General features: G+C 33.9%; 1 protein-coding gene across 3 annotated transcripts in view; it reads right to left on the bottom strand.

Annotated features, from left to right (window-relative positions):
- The window catches only part of Taf1 (TATA-box binding protein associated factor 1), a 726,438-nt gene extending 710,808 nt beyond the window's left edge, over positions 1-15,630 (bottom strand). The window contains exon 1 of one of the 3 annotated variants that reach the window (XM_081728611.1): positions 15,566-15,630. The gene's annotated coding sequence lies outside the window, so the exon portion shown is untranslated. Of the gene's footprint in view, positions 1-15,486 lie in introns of all 3 variants that reach the window. The other 2 variants (XM_081728610.1, XM_081728612.1) reach the window with 2 other exon arrangements.
- Between the last annotated feature and the right edge of the window lie 2,045 nt (positions 15,631-17,675).

Genomic DNA, 17,675 nt, shown 5'->3' with positions numbered 1-17,675 from the left:
TTCAGGCTATAACAAGGAAAGTGCTCTATAATTAAAGACCCTGTCACATAACGTAGTTTTTTTTCTTTCAGTCATGTATATCATTTGTATACAATTCATTTTCATTGGTAGTAGTAGTCATTATAGCAAAAGTGTTGTCCAGTGGCTAAATATGTAGGCCAAGTTTATTACATGCTACCGATGTAAACTTAGACTAGAAATGAAATAATAGTGTAGTATGTGTTTGGGACATATAAATAAATGTGACAGGAGTGATTATGTTGTATTCCACGGAACGTTGAATTTTTCTTTATTTTTTTATTTTGCCTTTCCTACTTCTTGAAATAAGATTAATGGATCAGTTTACGAGTATGATGATCATTCGTATCTGAAATGTCATTCAGTCATATATATTAGTGAAGAGTAACTTTGTTTGACCTTCCGAAGAAGGCTACTTATAATGTGTACATGTATTACCTTCTGAAGATTTAAATCTATCCTGTTAGTTTTTTTTCTTTAATTCTTGTTCCGGGAAGCTATTGAGAGACATACCTTAAATAAATGCAGTAAATATGATTAGTTTTTGGGAATAAGTATCAAAGTCAGATAATATATCAACGTAAAGTTTGTTGATACTATAAATAACAACTACAATAATAATGTGTTTACCGTAAGATATTGAATGATGAAATGTAGAATTGAAATATTGTAGTGCCAAGGCTTAACATTTAAATTTTAGCTATCAATACAATTTATCTGGAAGAACATTAACATTTTTTTTTCTCTTAAAATTTCTGATTTCTGACTTGTAATTGGATCCTGGATCTGAAACAATAAATAATCATTTCAAGTTAAATTTATGATTTGAGTTGAGAAAGTCCTACTAAAATTAGTTATATATATATACGTAATAATATATAATGTAAACTAGTTTCGAACTTGTGCTAGGTTGAATATCAATTAAATCTCATCGTTGGTCTACTACTTTGGCAGTCAATTTCCGTTGCGTATTTAAAAGTAGAATTTTTTTCTTCATCGTTCTTTGAGACAAAATACTTGTTTTTATTGGATTTTATGTAACGTCACAAAAGTGGCAATCCAAGCCAGATTCCATTTCCATGGAAACAGAGTAAACATTGAGTTCAAGTAACTGTGCAAAATAAGTCGTTATAAAATTGGCTATACCAGCCAGGATTTTGATTCGTTTTAAGATTTTATTCACTCCGGGAAAATAAACGTTATAGATTAAATTTAGGGGAAATATATTTTTTGTTTGGAACCTAAGATGAAGTTCTGCTTTATGTCTTTGTATATCAAAATTGGCCTCATATCTAATATACCTTATTATAATGTCGATCACTTCATTATACTGAAAATTCCTGATAATATGTAAGATGTGTGTCCAAAAGTATCGGTATCGGTAGTATCGGCCTCTTCAGTATCGGTTTCGGGTATCGGTGAAAAAGTGGTATCGGTACATCTCTATAGCAGAACATGAATTACGTGAAGTTGAAGTGCTGTTTATGCTTCAACACGGACCTCCAAAAGGGTGGAAAAAATTAAGATTTTTTTTAAAAAAAATCATTTTTGTTGTTTTTTTTTATTTAAATCGATTTTTTTATTTAAATGAAATCTTTCTCCTCGTAAATTACAAGTCGCGAACTGAAGAAAAAGCATTAGGAATTAGTATTAAATGCTAATTATGCCATTTAAGTAAAAGTATTAAGGTTGAATTTTGAATTAATCCCCAATTGTTAACCTATATCAATCCCAAACAATGTTTCTTAACCCTTTTAAATTACTGCTTTTTTAAAGGTAAATTATAGACTTTCAGTCAAGCAGCTACAACGTCATCCCTATTTATCCTAGGATCATGGTTCATGCCTCATTCTCTTCAGAATAGAACAGCCTTTGAAACGGTAACATTCACATTTCCCTATCGTGTCCTTGAAGCGGGAAACTTTGAGAAAAAATGGGATTTTTCTTACCTTTTTTTTTTTTTTTTTAATTTTGATCCCCTCTGGACTCCCTTGTGTTAATGCACATATCTCAAAATCAACTGGGAAATACTAAGGGGTGTACTAAATGTGTGTATAAAATTTCAAGCTATCTTTAACAATAAGGGCGGGGAAAATATTTAATCAAAAATTGATTAAATCAAGATTAAATTTAATCAAGATTAATTAAAAATTGAATCTTCATTATTCGATTAAAAAAGTACCAATAACCCTTTTTACTTCGTTTTTTTTTTTTTTTTTTTTTCAAGACTAGAGGCATTGTAGAACATGTTACATATGCTTTCACGCCTTTCTGCGTCGAGACATAGTGTGTAATGACATCATAAATTTAAAAAGATATTTTTTGTTATGCCTATTATTCTCTTTTTTCTGGCGGGCTTACGTTTTGCATTCAAAAGACTGAAATTTTGCACACTCGTTCAGTGCACCCCGTAGTATTTTTCAGATCTGCGTGAAAACAGGGGGGTCCAGAGGGGAAAATGTATTTAAAAAAAAAAGAAGATATTTTTCAGAAAATAGCCTTTTTCGCGATTCAGATGGAGACATATGAATGGTACAGTTTGAAAGGCTGTTATATTCTGAAGAGAATGATGTACGAACCATTGTCCTAGGATGAATAGGGATGTTTCATGAAACTGTTACCTGAGATCCTGTTTTATACGGGAATCTGGAGTATTTGGAGGATATTATTTTTCGCGGGCTTACTTTTGCACCTAGAAGATTGAAATTTTGCACATTTATTCAATGCACCCCTTAGTATTTTTCAGTGTTGCAGATCTCTACCTTAAAACAGGGGGTTGGTCCAGAGGGATAAAAAGTAAAAAAGGATATTTTTAACAGATTAATGCCCTTTTTCATGATTTTTTCCGCCCCAGATACACGATGGAGACATTTGAATGGTATGATTGAAAATCTTTTTTTATTCTGAAGAGAATAATGCACAAATCACGACCCTAGGATAAATAGGGATGTCTGAGGAGATTTTTATATTACATGCGAATTATCTGGGACATTGTGAGGATGTTCTTAGCTCATTGTTAAATATTTTCCCCGCCCTTATTATTCAAGATAGCTTGAAATTTTATACACACATTTAGTACATCCCTTAGTATTTCCCAGTTGATTTTGAGATATGTGCATTAACACAAGGGAGTCCAGAGGGGATCAAAATTTAAAAAAAAAAAAAAAAAGGTAAGAAAAATCCCATTTCCTCTCAAAGTTTCCCGCTTCAAGGACACGATAGGGAAATGTGAATGTTACCGTTTCAAAGGCTGTTCTATTCTGAAGAGAATGAGGCATGAACCATGATCCTAGGATAAATAGGGATGACGTTGTAGCTGCTTGACTGAAAGTCTATAATTTACCTTTAAAAAAGCAGTAATTTAAAAGGGTTAAGAAACATTGTTTGGGATTGATATAGGTTAACAATTGGGGATTAATTCAAAATTCAACCTTAATACTTTTACTTAAATGGCATAATTAGCATTTAATACTAATTCCTAATGCTTTTTCTTCAGTTCGCGACTTGTAATTTACGAGGAGAAAGATTTCATTTAAATAAAAAAATCGATTTAAATCAAAAAAAACAACAAAAATGATTTTTTTTTTTAAAAATCTTAATTTTTTCCACCCTGTTGGAGGTCCGTGTTGAAGCATAAACAGCACTTCAACTTCACGTAATTCATGTTCTGCTATAGAGATGTACCGATACCACTTTTTCACCGATACCCGAAACCGATACTGAAGAGGCCGATACTACCGATACCGATACTTTTGGACACACATCTTACATATTATCAGGAATTTTCAGTATAATGAAATGATCGACATTATAATAAGGTATATTAGATATGAGGCCAATTTTGATATACAAAGACATAAAGCAGAACTTCATCTTAGGTTCCAAACAAAAAATATATTTCCCCTAAATTTAATCTATAACGTTTATTTTCCCAGAGTGAATAAAATCTTAAAACGAATCAAAATTCTGGCTGGTATAGCCAATTTTATAACGACTTATTTTGCACAGTTACTTGAACTCAATGTTTACTCTGTTTCCATGGAAATGGAATCTGGCTTGGATTGCCACTTTTGTGACGTTACATAAAATCCAATAAAAACAAGTATTTTGTCTCAAAGAACGATGAAGAAAAAAATTCTACTTTTAAATACGCAACGGAAATTGACTGCCAAAGTAGTAGACCAACGATGAGATTTAATTGATATTCAACCTAGCACAAGTTCGAAACTAGTTTACATTATATATTATTACGTATATATATAACTAATTTTAGTAGGACTTTCTCAACTCAAATCATAAATTTAACTTGAAATGATTATTTATTGTTTCAGATCCAGGATCCAATTACAAGTCAGAAATCAGAAATTTTAAGAGAAAAAAAAATGTTAATGTTCTTCCAGATAAATTGTATTGATAGCTAAAATTTAAATGTTAAGCCTTGGCACTACAATATTTCAATTCTACATTTCATCATTCAATATCTTACGGTAAACACATTATTATTGTAGTTGTTATTTATAGTATCAACAAACTTTACGTTGATATATTATCTGACTTTGATACTTATTCCCAAAAACTAATCATATTTACTGCATTTATTTAAGGTATGTCTCTCAATAGCTTCCCGGAACAAGAATTAAAGAAAAAAAAACTAACAGGATAGATTTAAATCTTCAGAAGGTAATACATGTACACATTATAAGTAGCCTTCTTCGGAAGGTCAAACAAAGTTACTCTTCACTAATATATATGACTGAATGACATTTCAGATACGAATGATCATCATACTCGTAAACTGATCCATTAATCTTATTTCAAGAAGTAGGAAAGGCAAAATAAAAAAATAAAGAAAAATTCAACGTTCCGTGGAATACAACATAATCACTCCTGTCACATTTATTTATATGTCCCAAACACATACTACACTATTATTTCATTTCTAGTCTAAGTTTACATCGGTAGCATGTAATAAACTTGGCCTACATATTTAGCCACTGGACAACACTTTTGCTATAATGACTACTACTACCAATGAAAATGAATTGTATACAAATGATATACATGACTGAAAGAAAAAAAACTACGTTATGTGACAGGGTCTTTAATTATAGAGCACTTTCCTTGTTATAGCCTGAACATAATATATTTCTCATGGATCAACATAGTAAGAACAAAATATCAATTATATGCACTACTTAACGAAGAGTGACAAGTTGACCTATCATTCCAATCATGGACTTCCATAAATTAAGTATAAATTATCTATCTTTAAAAAAAAAAAATCCGTACCGGAAGCATTTTCCGAACCTAGTTATCCAATACGTAATAAAAATTTCGTTTACTTTCAACAGTATACCGGAATGAGTATATTATAACCAACACATTGGGTTGTACTAGAGTCAGCGGAAACCTCATGGTGAAGCTATAAGATGCGTGATGCAACTCAAGATTCTATTCGCACATGTCAGTCATGATATTCTTAGGTTTTGATATCCACAAATTTTAAACAGTTGATACTGATCAAGGTATTGAGGTTTGTCCAAATTACACTGCCAATCGAGTCATCCCCAGTCTAAATGGTTCAACGGAGAATTAAGAAAAACTTAGTTTACCTTAGTGTTTACATACTGTCTACATCGCCCACACTCATCTGGTCACCGCCTCTACGCCACGGATGGAGAGAAGATATCCAGCTGGGTCCGGATGTTGTCTACAGCGATTTAATCATCTGTCCCAACATCTTCGTTGAGGACATGGACGACCTTTTCCTGTGACGCGCAGCCTAATAAGGTTTAATCATCAAATTTCGATTTCAGAGCCTCCAATTTTTGTTCACTAAATGCAGGTTGTGCCTAATTATTTAAATTTTGCGACCTTTTATCGAATACAGCAATTTCTGCTGAGTAATTTAGAAGGTTTTCTGGAGGCCCTGAATGCGTCACATCTTTCGCACACTAGTTAGGAAGATAATGCGTTATTCAATACCTGGCAAACACACACCCCAGGCTAAACAATATCTACCACATCGTAAACTGAAAATTTTATCATTAATTACCTACTTTAAATTTAAAGACCTAACTAATTATTGACAAATACGAATATTTAACTACCTTTAATAGTTCCCGACTAAGAAACAAAATAATTTTAATTCTCACTTACTTTCATCATTCCTTTCCGGGTCACGTTCACAAATCACAAGCGACTACTTCGCTGTCTAAATTCGCCATCTTGGCAACTTTCAACTTAACATGCGACAAATGAGAAACGAAATACGACGCTAGTATATTGCAACGACCCATGCTATAGTGTGATTATCATCTTCACCCTTCCACTAGAAGCGAACATATTCACTGAATTTATGGGCAAGTACCATGTATAATGAGTGTATAACTATGTAATTAAACACGAATAAGTAATAGTTTTATGCAGAAATTATAATTATAGCATCAGACGTGATTACCAGTAATAACTCGTGCTTGCAGAAGCTAATATAGTATCTAAAAGAATTTTGCATATGTTTAATGTATGAAACCACATTTCTTGTTATCTTTAAATGGAACGTAGGTCTACCACAAATTACGGTACGATGCAGTTATACAATAAACTCACCATGTAGGGATTTTCATTCTAGTATTAACATGTAATAAACAAACATTAAAATAACATTTCATTTAAACACGAATAATGCAAGTCAAATTACTGAACATCAAACGAATGGCACTATTTTACAACACGGGGATTATTCAAAGCAAACAACGAAAAATAATAATATAATAACAATAACAATGTACATGTTACCAGTAAATGGTACGTTACAAATCTTAAACAACAAAGATTTAAGAAGAGATTTGATTCCTTGCTCATGAACACCTTAAAATTCTGTCTGCAAAATTGTGATTTGGCCAATGGCCAGTTAGTCAGTGGCCACCGGTCACTATTTGGTACCAAAATGTTAGTAGTTAGTAAGTGAGATAGTAAAATATGGAATATGGAATGTTATTCGCAGAAGACTAACAAGCAACATACATGACTAAATCACAATAAAATCCATCAACTCATCTGATTTGTGAAAATCAACAGCCATATTATCAGTTTAATTGAAATAAGTCATCATCGATGACATCGCAGCTATCCGAGGCGCTGGAACTGGATGCACCATCGTTGGATTGTGGATTGGTTGTGTTTATGTAGCCTGCCATTGTCCGAATTTTCAGTAGTACTTCTTTCGGCAGGTTATAGTTCTTATAAACACTTCTTATTTCTCCGTACATCCACAGGAATCATCATGATTGCATTGAGAGTTTTGAAACTAATTAGATATCCTATTTGTTTCCTTAATAAACAAAAACAATCTTTGTAGCTTGAAGAAACGAACAGCTTACTAAATTTGTATAAGAAAACTTTTATTCTTGTAATGAAATGTGAAACTTTGTAAATCTGGGGGTGGGCAGAGAGAAGAATAAAAAAAAAGTTTGTTGCGTAATAAAATACCCTCTGTCTAGAGCAGCGTTTCCCAACCTTTTTCAACTTGCAGCACACTACGGGTGTTACTTGGATTCTCGCGGCACACTTATAGATATTATTATTTGTAAATATGAAACACACTGGTATTTTTCGGTGATTATTTATCTTCTCAGAGAAAAGAAAGCTCGAACACTGGTTTTTCCCCGTGGTAAATCATTATGCTTATTTTTCATTCTAATTTAAAAATAGAAAACAATTGCATTCAAATATTGGACTCAAGTTCTTAAAAATACGCTTTCTTTTTAAAAACTGTATCCAACTTTTTACTAAGAAGGAAGAGCACTATATAACGAACGAACAAACGAATCTCTTTTACTTTTAAAACACAAATGTAGGTAATTTGTCGAACGGATTGAATGATATTTTAAATTTTCAAGTTGCGAGATAGTCTGCAACAATAAAGAAGCAATAATGGTCATAACAACGACAACAAATACTTTTTTCAACATTAGAAATATACAGAACAGTAACACGGTATCAAACTTAAAATTGTAGATTCATAGTAGAGGGTCATAGTAATGTGAAATACAAATATACATTTTTTCCCTACGTTTTACAATTTGATTGCTATAAAATTAATAATTTTGTTTCGATTCCTCGCGGCACACCAGCGGCCCATTCACGGTACACCAGTGTGCCGCGGCACACCGGTTGGGAAACGCTGGTCTAGAGAAAGCAATTAATACGATGATACATAATGACAAATAGGCTAATTTCTTTTTTAAAGTTTATTTTGAAAGAAAAACAATTTTTACAATTAATTTAACGGCTAATAAAAAAAAGGCAAAAGAGTTTCAGAAAATAACCTATATTTGAGGCTATATAAGCATATCGTAAATTTGTATGGCTAAACACCTCTCCAAATAGGATAGATTTAGCCAAAAAAAAAAAAAAAGGCTAAATTGACATCATTGATAAAAAGTGACAGCTCAATATAGCTAATTCAACAGATCCCCTAATACGCATATTCCAAATATTAAGTGTATTATCTATCGAATTTAATCAAATACATTTAATATAAATTTCTAAAAAAATATTTCTTTTTCAGTTCGTTCTGGCAAAGCTCTTCGAGCATTCTCAATTGTTTCTTTGTTGTTTTCTGTTCAAAGAAAAAACCCAGCGAAAAGGGCTTTGGTGCGTCTGCGAAATGGGCATTGTTGTGTCTGCTAGTGAAAAAAAGAGACATTTTTTTTCTTTCACCACCAATTTGTAATTGCAGAATATCATAAATGCTGTAGGCAAAGCAAGAAAAAGGTAGAAGTTGATTCTTATTAATATTTTTTTTAAAATTAATATTCCTTACTATTAGAAAGAAGGAAAGACATTTTTAGGAACTGTTGATTTTTGTGCAATTAAAGAATAACTTGTGATTTTTTTCTTTTTTTGCGAAATGTTCTCTCAATTAATTTCAAAGCGGCTGACTAACATATCGAACCCTTGTAAGAAGAAATGAAAGTACGCTGGAATTATTGCGCTCCAAAAGGTTAATTTTGGGGCCATTTTCGTGGCAATTAAAACGCAATTCATGTAGCTTTCTTAACTCCACGGGAAGACAAACAACCAATACATACTCACGCCACAACAAATATTATATGGCACTATTTTTTTCTATGAACCAGTAATACGTACAAAAACTTTACATTTCTAAATGAAACTATATACATTAAGGGGTCACTTCAAAAAAGTGGAGGCAACTTACCCCTCCTGCCCCCTCATCGCCGCCACTGCATACATATAATGCAAACGGACCCTACCGTTACAAATTCTTATTGTTTAAAAAATTATGCGTGGTGAATCAGGCATTGCTTGTTGTGTATACCATAAAAAAATAAGCGGATTATTTAAACGAAGTCGAAAACGATATTTATTACTTTAGAACTGTTTTTAACCAGTAAACCGGAAAAAATAATGACAAAGTGAGCGTCTTCTGGGTTTCTTCCATAGCATTTTCTTCTGAATTGAAACCTCTGCCTCGTTTGGGATTCAAATGATGGGTCTGCTATCCTGACCATGGGCGACTGACGGGGGAGGGCAGGGTGAGGTCCGACCCCCTGGCTCGCGAAAATGTATACGTACTATAGCAAACCACGTATATAAAAACCAGACGTAATATAGCAACCATGGAATAGGCCCTCCCCAGAAAACTTTCTTCGGGCGCCCATGATCGTGACTGAGGACCTTTGGCATTTCTTTGCCAGTTTTGGCATGGAGATAGTAAAAATATCAGTTGAGTACGAGTAGTGCAAACCAAAGGCGTACACAAGCATAAAGAAATCGATTGTACAAATGATAATAATTTTGATCAAATTTAAGTCTAAAAGAAATCGGTGAAATATAAGTGTAACTGTTAATATTAAACAAATTGAAAATAGTTCGGAAAATGTATCGGTAAATATCGGTGCCCATCTGCCGATACCGATACTCCCAAAAGTGGCCGATATCACCGATACCGATATATCGGTACATCCCGAATCTGCTATCCACCACTGGTTATCATGCACGTAACAAAAGTTCCTTTTTGGAGACTTCTTAAATCTACACTTTGAATTGCAGAAGCTCGATTTTGGGGGAAGCATGAAGTTAGTTCATGGTGACCCGTAAATGATATAAAAACTTCCTTCATTTTCTGAAAGCCAAAGGTAACTTCGTTGAATACCAATTAGCGATCGCATACTTTCCCACTTTAACATTTTATTTCTCTCTCTCGAAAATTGTCGAATTAAATTCCTGGCAATAAAACAAGAATAATACCCGGAGTTTGTACTTGCACTATACTCACGAATTCTACTGCAGTTTTAATACTGTGCATCTGTTTTTGCCTAAGGTTATGCGGCGTTTCCACATTCTTTACAACCCTTCCCCCTTCCCCATACCGTCGCAGAGACTTTGCCGGTTTCACTGAAAACCCACTGCTTTATCGGACCTGTCTGCATCTCGGACACCTGAAAGCGACTTTTAAAGTGTGATGCAGCACCTTCAGAAATCACGGACACGGTTTGGGAAATTGTAGACACTTATTTTCACGTATTCGAACCTTTTTCTATCAGCTATATTTTCGCTTTTCTTGGATTATTTTTAGAATTTTGTCTATGACTATGAGTACATGAGCCGAATCGTGTGTTTTGTCGTCGCTTATTAAACAAAACTGTCAGTTATTTAATAATAATATACTACTGCCGTAAACAGGGTTGGCTGGTTTAAACCCAGGTTTAAACCAGCTGGTTTTTTCAAAAAAAACCAACTGGTTTAAACCAAAAAACAAAAAAATGTTCGTAATAGTGTAAGTGTTTGAAAAATCTTGATGAACACACATTTGTGGGTTATCACGTTTCACTCCCGTATATTATGCGTATTATATTCAGACCTAAATTCCCCATTCATTACTCAAAAAGATTATACTACAAAAGCAACTTTTTTTTACAAGTTTATAAATGTTTATTTTGTGATTTTTTTGTTGTTGTTATTATTATGTAATTGCAATCGAAGAAAAATTCTAAATATTGTTTCGTTTCAATGTTCACTATTGATAAAATACATCGAAAATGCCGTACTTTTGTGTGTGGGGGGGGGGGGGAGTCATACAGACCCCACGAGAGGCATTTAGTGAAATAAGTATCTTTGGTATCTATTTATGTATAAATGAGTCTGAGCCAAAGTGGACTCAAATAATTCGTATCTTTATTTACTTTTCTTATTGATATGTAGATTAAGTCGGTGTATTTCTTTAATTTGGACCAATAAAAGTCGTTGTTAACTAACTTGAACTAAATTAGTTCTTCTGTACTCCGTAGTACTTTGAAATTGTTCATATGTAATTCTGTGTAATGGTTTCACTTGTGCAACTGTTTATCTTTTTGTCCTTCTGAAATGACTCTTGACAGTTATATTAAGAGGCATGTAGAGATCAGTACAACGTATTTTTTTTATCAGGACTCCTTCGTGAGTCGGCAGACGTATTGCATTTGTGGCCAATTAGTCCTGGTTCCGAGTTCAAATGGAGGACAATTTCTCTCGGATGTAACTCGAGAAGCGGTTTTTATTCCGCTTTAAGCTTATGTGACCCCTTCCAGCATAACCCGGTTGTTGCATAATAACATCAAGGCGAAACAAACTTATTTCTGTCCATATATGATATGAATATATAGAGCAAATCATTTAAACCATAAAAACCTGGTTTAAACCAAAAAAAACCTGGTTTAAACCAAAAAAAAAAACCGGTCTTTTTTGTTTTTTTAATAAAAACCATGGTTTTTGCCAACCCTGGCCGTAAAGATGGAAATTTGCTCGCTTTCCTGGTGATAACTGAATTTCACTTTGCAGAATAACAGTCCAGTTTTCAGCGAAGTCCACATGAAGTAAAATTGAATTTATATCTTGAAATTTTATACGATGCTTTTCGGTAGCAATTTTCTTGCTGTAGTCATAAATTACAATTCTTACAGTTAAACCAACGTATTGTACAAACAGAAAGTAGCACACTTTTTTTTTTATTTCTCCAACGAGACCATTGTTTTCCCATGTGGCATACGTAACACTTCAATTTACATCAGGATCAATAATTGAAGCCTCCACACTTATTCCTTCCACTCCAGGAAATTCACCACTGTCATTTTCTACGGATCATACTACCAAAGAAAATAGGTCAGCCATGGCAGCTTCAATACGGGCTGCACTATTGATTTGTTGCAACGCAGTAGCAGCTAATTTAAAATTTGCACAATACACACAATTCCCTCGCAGATTGTGGATCCATTTTGGTCGAATACTATAAAATTTCGAGTGATCCATTCTTATGATGGGATTGTTCTGTTAAAAAGTCCGTAAATTTCTTTGATGGAACGCGTAAGAAAACATTTCGATTGTTTAACTTTTTGTCTATTTTCGATCACTGTAATGACATCGCACTTATTGGGACTTTGGAGCATTCCAAATCATCACTGAGGTAGTAGTCCAGGCTTTTATAGATCATCAGAATTTATTGGTTGGCCGTTTCAAGTAAACTTAAAATGTGTGTTTCGTAATCGTAATGTCCACCTCAGATTACTTCGGTTAAGAAAACGGAGGAATAGGGCGGAGACTATTTTACTATTTCAGGGAACCTTTTTGATCAAAATAATAAAAAGCAGTCAGGGAAAACTTTTATTCTTCATTTAATGAATGTGAATCACAAACATCATCAAAATTGCACTTTGTTTCCAGTGTTGCCAACTGTGACATCAAAGTTAACGGAACTTCGCTAACTTCAAAAGGCTGTAGTTAATTCATGAAGCATTCGTGAGAATAGTATTTGGTGTGTTTATTATTAATGTAAAGTTGAACCTTCTGACAAAATTTCAGAAAAAAAAATGGTTTTCGAGAAAATGGCCCACAAAAATGGAGATTTTTGAAAATTTCACAATTTCTCGAAATTTTTGCGACGAAACGGTTGCACGCAGAAGAGATACAAAATATTTTTCGGAAAGCGGGTAACTAGATTTTACATCCGTGAAAAACAGAATTTTGAAATTCGAACAGGAAGTATCCGAAAAAAATTACAAATTACGATTTTTCAGATAAACTGACATTCATTTGTTAATTTACGTACAAAAGATACGCAATGTGCAAAACCAAACTATAATAAAATATAGTTTATTTATATCCCTATGTACACTCATGTCCAAAATTATTGTCGAATGTCTATAAATATGTTGCTGCAGGAATATATCTTGATAACAACTTCGCCCGATATTTCTTTAATGTTAGTATGTGTATAAGCGGCAAAGACATGTACGTGGCAAATTTCATGTCAAAAGAGCAGTAAATAAGAACAAAACGAAAATAAAATTTTCTTGTCCATTTAGCAACATTTTTTTTAATCATTTTAATTTTCGTATATATATTTTTTTTTCCTACGAAACTTAACACATATATACATTTCCGATTATACACACAGTATCAGTATTAAAAGTACCCCGCAAAATCGTTATCAAATTATATTCTTATAAGAAATCAGTTATGATATGCGACAATCATTTTGGACATGAGTGTACATACCACAATAATAATTATAGCTTTTGACCATTTTCTTTGCCTTTTACAATTCATAAATTGTACTCCCCGTCTTTAAGAGCCCATTACTTGGAGGGAAAATTATTTTCGACAAAACAAATATAAATATACAAATTTTGTCTAGTTGCTATAAAAAAGTTTCAACAATACCTGAGTTGATGATGGTACATGCTCTGCCTGAATTGAAATGGAAGGCACCTAGTACGTAGTACGAAAATGTTTGCTCTGTAATACAATACAGACTAGCGAAAAGAAAAGAAAGTATAAAAATAAAAAATTCTACGTAAAGCATATTAAAATAACAAATGAATGACAAAAACAGGTTCATATGGGCCTAACTCGGGGCAGCCATCTGCATATTAGTCTATATAAACCATGAAGGTAAATAGAATGAAATGTAACCTAACCTAACCAAACCAAACTTAGTCGAAACTAACGAGAAGTAGGCTATTGTTATGAAGTATGTGATTTTTTTTTTTAAATTCTGGCCCCCATACCATTAAAAACAATAGGTCCATGTTCCTTTAAGGGGGTCCAAAACTACACTGGACCCCCTTAAGCTAACCTAACCTATCCTAACCTGACCTAACCTAACCTAACCTAATAGAACCTAATATAACGTTATATTATGTAATCAAACGAAAATCAATAGGAGGAAGTGATGCCAAAGACACTGGACCCCCTTAACGGAACATTGACCCAGAACCTACATAAGGGTGGACCAAAATTCATGAATTTTGGAAAATTACCTAACATACCCGTCTCAAATACTTGGTATACAAATTCCAAAATACGACAATTTACTCAACACAGATTAAACGCAATGCTCGTAAGACGGTTGTTCGGGCAAAAGTTAACTTTGAGTAGAACACTCATAAGAACCACACATAAACAAGCCCTGCTGAGCTTCTAAGCTACTTCTTTCGCTCCGCTATGTATTGTAACGTAATTAACACTGAAGATCTTATTAGCTGCAGGATTGGGAGAGAAAATAAAAGATGGCATCACTCGAACCCAACTGTTCTACCAAATTTTGACATATTTGTTAAATTTTCTCCCCTAGGTTAGAGGTTTGTATTTCTTTTAGCAGAGCATGACTAAATGAGCTCCATTACTACTTATCTTCACGAGAGCTGAGGATAAATAGTTTGGATGTATGGTATAAAAACTAGTGTATATAATACGACCGACTTGTGCTAGGTGACCACTAAGAAGCTCAAATGCCATCTAATCGAATCTGAGGATGGCAGCAGGGGAGAGGTAAGCGGTTAGCGAGGTGGTGTATTTGTTGGGAGCATGCGCGTCAGCGACGGGGGTATATGCAAAACTAAGATAGTGGAAGAGCGCATACATACTCAAAATTCGGCTGATATTTATTATCTCCCCCAATCTTGCACATATAAGATTTACAGTGTTGCTTAGTTTACAAAATATAGCTGAGTTAGGGACAGCTAGCGAAGGGAGTTAGAAGCCCCCAGGGCCCTTGTACTTCTACCTTTATCACAATTTAGACAAAAACAAGGTACTCGGTTCTGGAACGAGTTGGGGGAGATACTAAACGCCATCCCAAAATTCATTTCAATATGCTGTGCACTGACACTCTCATTACTTATATTCCTACTCTCATTCTTTCACGAAAAATGTTTCACATCGTATTTTACCTATAAATTTATATTCGTGAGAACAGTCTGTTTGAGTGAACCCTACAAGATACTCAAAATCACTCATTCTGCTCAAAGGGCACTCTTACCGACATTTGGCTTATCTTCACAATTGCAGAGCTGTTTCAATTTCTTAAAACATCATGCATTACTAAAGTAAACCCGTGCCACCTCTCATAAATGCTAACTATTCGCCAAAATTTAACAGAGCTTCAATCACAAATTTAAAACCTACCTCTATAATTTTAACAGTACCTACACACATAAACTCCACTTTCACATGATAACATACTTTATATTAAAAATATGAATACCTTAATTTTAAACATAACTTTACGCTTGTCAGCTACCTGTATTTACTTACAGGCAGTGATGCCAGTTTCATAACAGCGAATTTCCCGTCCAAAGTCATGAAATTTCCCGATTAGACGCCGAATTTCCCGCCAACTAAAATTGATACAATTTAAACACGTAATGATAAATAATTTTGAAAAATATCACTTTAGAGGGCCTATAACATACAGTTGAACTCATTCTCGTAACGTAGAAGCCACTATTTACAGTTATGCATGATAATATCACAAAGATGCTGGCACAATATTTTTTTTAAAAAAACAAGAACACTGTGAATTTACTTTTAACGAACACCATGTTTTTCTTTATGGTTTGGAAGGGAATGTTGTGTTCGGCAAAGAAACACAATACATTTTCTGGTCTTAAACCAGATTTCTGTGTTGCTGCACATTACTTGTTCCTTGCTTAAAAAAAAAAAAAAAAAAAGCTGTAGCAATAGACAAGGTATTGTCCTATTCCATTACATTAACTAGATGCTTAAAGTTTTTTGTGTGATACTGAAGCTCATTTTTACTACAAAAGAGCTCGACGTTACAGGTCTTATACCTAGCTTTGGTATCGATTCCCGACATGGACTGTAACCCCTATTAGATTGCGGATCCGAAAGCCAAACCTTGTTAGATCTCTTATTGGGCGTTTCCACTTAGTCGATTTGCGTTCGATTCAGTTGAATTGACGTCACTTTCAACTTAATCGACCGTGTAAACGGGACTTCAATTTAATCGTTTGTTGATCGAAGGCGACTAATCGACTGGCAACTGAATTAAAAGACGTTCTATTTTCTGTGGTTGAAATAGTTGAACATGGGGCGTTTACACTTAGTCGATTTGCGTTCGATTCAGTTGAATTGACGTCACTTTCAACTTAATCGACCGTGTAAACGGCAGGGGCGTCATTTCAGACTTCGCTTGGGGGGGGGGGGGGGCAAGAGCACTTCTGACATAAGATTTTCACGTTTTGTACTAGTATATTAGAAGACAATCGATTAAAGTATATATATTCCTCAAACTCTTGGGAGGGCAATTGCCCCCTCCTGCCCCCCCTAAATGACGCCCCTGGTAAACGGGACTTCAACTTAATCGCTTGTTGATCGAAGGGGACTAATCGACTGGCAACTGAATTGAAAGACGTTCTATTTTCTGTGGTTGAAATAATTGAACACATCCATCGATCTGATTCGGCCTAGTTGCTTCGATTTAGTGGCAAATGCAGCGAGTCGATTTAGTCGTGCGACTAAATCGACCAAGTGTAAACATCCCAACACATCCATCAATCTGATTCGACCTAGTTGCTTCGATTTAGTGGCAAATGCAGCGAGTCAATTTAGTCATGCGACTAAATCGACTAAGTGTATCTCGCTTCTTAGGCGCGCTATACACCACGAGATCAATCCTAGGAAATGTCTTAGGATTTATCTTCGGAAAAATGTTATGACATATTTTGTAGGAAATCCTACCCTTTTTGTGCCATACACGTGAAGAGTTTTCCTGTCTGACCGAATGACGTGTATCAATATTGTGAAATAGTTCTATTTAATAAAAGTACAAAATTGAAGAATTACTATGCTAAACATACTGCACATCCCACTGATATTAATAACAGACGTTATATTGTTAAATTGGATACATCTAAAAAAGAACATAAATGTCAGAAGGGTGCTGTATATTTTTGGTGCACCACATGATAGAAGATTTACAAATAAAATTTAATACTTTGCATGAAAAGATATATTTATAAGGATCAAATTTCTGCAAACAACAGAATTAAATACAAAGTAATACAGCTGTATTTTATGTTTACAATTGTAGGGTTACTAGTGTAAAATTATTATAAGTGTTTTAACGACCGATAAAATAGGTGAGAGACAATGTTTAGCAGAAAGGGTCCAGCTAATTTTTCTAAGAAATGTTACAATTTCGGTAGTTTCTATTTACATTAGTTTAGTTTAGGCTGGTTCAGGTTAGTTACGGTTATGTTTCGTTAGATTATATTAGTATATGGCTCCAGCTAATTTTCAAAAAGTGATAGAATTTCGCTTACTTCTATTAATATTAGGTTAGTTTAAGTTAG

This window comes from Thermobia domestica, chromosome 10, assembly GCF_964235325.1.
Source record: "Thermobia domestica chromosome 10, izTheDome1.hap1.1, whole genome shotgun sequence".
NCBI classification, from domain to species: domain Eukaryota; kingdom Metazoa; phylum Arthropoda; class Insecta; order Zygentoma; family Lepismatidae; genus Thermobia; species Thermobia domestica.
Note: the sequence above shows the minus strand (reverse complement) of the source record. Positions and strands in the feature narration are given on the sequence as shown.